Raw genomic sequence first — 4,896 nt, forward strand, 5'->3', positions numbered from 1 at the left:
ACCCAGAAGGCAGAGCCCAAGCAAGGGGAAAAGGCAGCCCCATGGAGGGTTGGCCTGGTGCGGGTATCAGAGCCCAAAGGGTTGGGAAGTTGTCCACGCAGGGGAGAAGCCTACAGGGGGTGCCAGAGCCCAAGGGAGGTGAGGAGGGCACCCCTGTGTGTGCGTGGGATGGGGGGACGGCAGAGGGAGACTGGTTACATGCAAAGGGATTGACCGGATTGGGAAATATGCTAAGGATAAAAGAAGCCAGACTTTCGTGTCAGAGAAGAGAGCTGCAGGTATAGACAGGGAGAGGAGGAAAATGAACCCTGTGTTGTTGGATTGGAATTAGAGGTGTCTGTGTGCATGGTTTTCAGTGTAAGAGAGGTACACAAATACAGAATTACATGTGTGCATTAGGTACTCGCCACACACACACATTTGTATACATGCATATGTGTGTGTGTGTGTGTGTGTGTGTGTGTGTGTGTCTGTATAGATAGATTTTCTGCCCCCTCCCCCCATCCCGACCCCTCCTCTGTCCTACTGAGAGGGCCTGGGAGCAGCAACTTCCCACTGGCAGTGAGCACATTTGACACCCAGATGTTGGCTTCTATGTACCCTTCTCCACTCTGCAAAGAGCCACGGTTCTTTGCAGACGTGGCTGATTGTAAGGGAAAGTACCAGATGAAGCTGGGATGTCTTCTGCCAGAAAGCAAGGAGATGCTCAGAGAATCACGGAGACATACTCCCATGCCCCAGGAGCCGCTTGAAGGGACGACCACTGGCCCTGGTTATGTCTGTTGTCACAAACAATGGTAATAATGGATTATAAGCTGTTGGATACAGTAAGCAGCCACGTGTCCATACTATTCTACCTCAGTCAGTGAATACATTGAAAAGTTGATGAAGAAAGGATTCTTTACAAAGCCTCAAAGTCTGTCCTCACAAATTGCTTGTTAATTACAAGGCAAGAAAGGGTAACTTGACAGGAAGGAAACCTGGCAGATTCCACCTTAATCAAGTGACCCAATTTGACATCAGCAGTAAGGGAACCAATTCAAAGCCAAGTGGGTGGCCCACTGGGATGAACCTAGCCATGAAGAGACATCGGCCGAACCCACATTTTACAAAATAAAGGACCTGAATGCCTTCAAAAGGAAGTGTGAGTACGGGGTCCGGACACAGAAGCCCTGATAGGTCCAGATTCCGCCCTGGGTGCTTTTGCTGTAAAAGGCATTGCTGGGATGGTTGGTGAAACTTGCATGAGGCCAGGGAGCAGAAGGTGGTAAAAGGTGTCATGCCAACTTACTGTGGCTGTTTGTGGAAAGTAAACGCTAAAGACTTTGGCATATCGGGAACAACTTACTCCCTTACTCAGGGACTTCCTCTCCAGTGGTTCCAGAAAAATCTTAGTATTGCATGTGCAAATTTTCTCACGGTCTGCAATCGCTTCAAAGCTTTAAAAATCTATTAGTATAGGGGCGCCTGGGTGGCTCAGTCGGTTGGGCGTCCAACGGCGGCCCGGGTCATCATCTCACGGTCCGTGGGTTCGAGCCCCCCGTCGGGCCCTGTGCTGTCAGTTCAGAGCCTGGAGCCGGCTTCGGATTCTGTGTCTCCCTCTCTCTCTCTGCCCCTCCCCCGCTCACGCTCTGTCTCTATCAAAAATGAATAAACGTTAAAAAAAAAAATTAAAATCTATTAGTATAAAAGCAAACACGTCAGTGACAACAGAAGAATTCCAACGCTGAGCCGGGCAGAGCGCGGCACTCAGACAAACCGTGACATAGTATGTGCTCACCTAATGTCCAGAGTTACGCTGATGACCGCCAGGCTTACTGCACCTCCTGGCCTTGTCTTCTCTTTCTGCCCATCCCTGCCACTTCCCTCCCCTGCTCAAAAGTCACCTCCTCCAGGAAGTCCTTTATGAAAATGTCATGTGTATCCATGACTGTGGTTGCCTGGCCTCTCCCAGATCCCGGCCTCCTGCTTTGTTTTAATTCACAATTGCTGGTAGCACAGGAAGCATAGGAAGGGGTTGGGCTGGATGAACCCCCATCCCCAAGCTCTTCTCCTGCCCTAAATTTCCAGCATCCTCTGACTGGGTGTCCGCCCCTTTCGTCAGAGCAGAAGCCTTCCCAGAAATCACCCCCTCAAGGTCAAGGCCCTTCCTGTCCTGTCCCAGAGTCACAGCGAATCTGGTTCATTGGGCCCATTCCCCTGCCTCTCAGCAGGGACTTTCTGACACTGGCTTGGCAAAAGGGGGCCTTATCTGTTTTCTACATTCCAGGGAACAGGGTTTCCAAAGCACACATCCTCGCACGATCCCGTAGGCTAGGCTGCCTCGCAGAAGTGTGGCATGTACATTCCCCAGCTTTCTGGCTTCTCACCCACCGGTTCCCACAGTTGTCACTGACGGGAGCCACACATCCTTGCAAGGTGCCAGGCACTGACCTGGGAACCTTACTCCCATTAGCTCGTTTAAGGCTCGCACATCGTGATGAGGTAGCTACAGTGAGAGGCCGTGCTCTCTCTGTGGAGCCTGGTCCAGCATCGGGCCAGCAGCTTTGGGTACATGTGCTCGGTTCATCCCCAAGGGGTGGTCCCCGGGAGGACCATGGGATGGTCCAAATTACTTTCTCATTTTTTAGGATGGGCCCAAGGCTTACACAATTTAAGGGGGACTCTAAGGAAAAGGGTACAAAAATATTCTGCGTTTGTAAATTATGCAAAACAAAGAGATTCGACCCAAGTTCCTGGGAACTTTCCCTCTCCTGTCCTCTCCCCAGGTGGCTTTCTGGATCTTGCCACATTCTCAGAGTGAACTGGGCCAGGTAAGGGTGGGGCTCTGTCTGGCTTCAGGGTGGGGCAAGTTAGAAACCCCAGGCTTGGACTGGCCTTAAGAATCACCTTGGGAGCTTACCAAGAATTCATGTTCTTGGGCCCTCGGACCCCCAGACACAGATTTAGTGGGCAGGGCCTGGGAGTCTGTATTTTCAACATGTCCCCAGGTGAGGTGGCTGCGGTCACCTAGCTCCTGGACACCCCCTCCCCCCCCAACCCCTGTCACCTCTGTGTCTGACTCCCTGCCAGGCTGGGCCCAGCATTGTGGCTGAGGTCTGGGTTAACAGCCGTGGGCTGAGCGGGCCTCACTCCTCAGGTATGCAATTAGCAGCCCCAAGAACAATACCCTCATTTTAATCATTACAGCTCGGAGCCGCCTGGCAATTTGCTGCTGCTTTTACTGCACTAACAAGCTCTGGCTTGGGAACAGGGGGTGGAGGGTTCTCCTTTCATCCCGGCATTCCCAAACACCTGCTCAGGGGGCTGTGGGAGAGCAGGAGCGATGCCTGGCACCGCCTAGGACAATCTGGGGAGTCTTCCTGGGGGTGGTGGCTGCCGGTTGTCCAGTGGCAGGATCCAGAAAGGGGCTGGCATCTGGCCCGGTGCTGGCGATACAATGGTAGATAGACAGGTGGACTCCACCCAGGCTCTTGCGGGGCTCACAGGGCGCTCGGAGGGTAAATGTGGTAGCGGACAAGAGGGGCCCCAGCTCAGCTGGGGTGGGGCAGGGGGGCCAGAGCAGGCTTCCTGGGAAGAGATGACACCTTCATGGAGCCCTGAAGGGTAAGTCAAGGTGGGCCAGGTGAAGGGGGTGGAGGCAGCTTGGGCAGATGGGTTTTCTGGTCAGAAGGAACAGCGTGTGTAAGGCTCAGTGAGCCTCATCAGCAGTGCCGAGGGGCGGGACCCCAACTGAAGGGTGACCTGTGGTACATTAGGGTTTTCCAAAGGTGGCTGTGACACTACTTCCCATCTCTCTTGCTCTTTTTTCTTTTTTTTTTCCAAGTTTATCTTTTGAGATAGAGCATGCACAGGGGAGGGGAAGAGAGAGAGGGAGAGAGAGCCCGACGTGCGGCTCAAACCCACGATCGTGACCCCAGCCGAAGTCACGAGTCAGAGCTTAAGCGACTGAGCCACCAGGCGCCCCTCTCTGGCTCTTTTTCCAGCGTGACCTTGACATTCCTCCCATCCAACGCTGGGCCTAGGTCCCCTTTCCTTGAACCCGGGTGGAGCTTTGTGTCTGACACCCCGTGATCTCCAAGGCGAGGTCAGGAAAATATCTCTCCATCTTGCTCTCTTGGGACAGTCGCTCTTTGAACCTGGCCGTCATGCTGTGAGGAAGCCCAAACCAGTCCGCGTGGAGAGACGATGCGTAGGTGTCCAGCCCCCAGCATTGCCAAGGTCCTGCTGACAGCCAGCATCCACAGCCAGACGCGTGAGCAAAGACTCCTCCAGACGGTTCCCAGCTCCACCCATCCAGTCTCCCCAGCCTTCAAGTTTTCCCAGCCGAGGCCCCAAACATCACCGAGAGGAATGAAGCCATTCCCAATGTGCCCAGTCTGTTCCTGGCCCAGAGGCTCTGAGCCTAATAAAGCGGTTGTGTTATGGCCCTAGGTTGCGGGTACTCTGTTCCTCGGCACTGGTAGCTGGCGCAGGTGGTGAAATGCCACAGGACTTTCACGGGGAGCACCCCAGTGGATGCTTTGGAAAGCTCACCCAGCGTGCAGGGTCAGGGGTGGGTTGGCAGGGCTGAGACTGGACCCGCCCCGGGTGACCCAACGCTCACGCCTCCCCAGGCTGCCCTTTCCTTTGTCCCTCTGAGTGTCACAGCGTTCCTTCTCAGGTCCAGTCATCTGCTCCCCCGGAGGCTCCCTGTGTTTGATGTTGTTCTTCCTCCGGATTCCCGCGCAATCCGTCTCTTCCATTCTGCTCTTCAAGGATGTGCCGGCGGCAGGGACCCTCCAGCCTACTCTTGTGTACAATTAGCAGCTCCGGTTGCGTCACCTGCCCCCTCACGTGGTTTTGAGCTGCAGACCTGGGTTCAAGTCCAGGCTCTGCTACGTCTAGCCGACTGCC

The 4,896-nt window shown here is 54.4% G+C and overlaps 1 long non-coding RNA gene across 1 annotated transcript; it reads left to right on the forward strand.

Moving 5' to 3' along the window:
- The first annotated feature begins 3,260 nt into the window (after nt 1–3,260).
- LOC131493670 (uncharacterized) lies at nt 3,261–4,433 on the forward strand. The gene is made up of 2 exons (XR_009252794.1): nt 3,261–3,606; nt 4,127–4,433. It is a non-coding gene; the product is annotated as an uncharacterized LOC131493670 (long non-coding RNA).
- Nucleotides 4,434–4,896: the final 463 nt, after the last annotated feature.

This window comes from Neofelis nebulosa, chromosome 2 (assembly GCF_028018385.1).
Source record: "Neofelis nebulosa isolate mNeoNeb1 chromosome 2, mNeoNeb1.pri, whole genome shotgun sequence".
NCBI classification, from domain to species: Eukaryota; Metazoa; Chordata; class Mammalia; order Carnivora; family Felidae; genus Neofelis; species Neofelis nebulosa.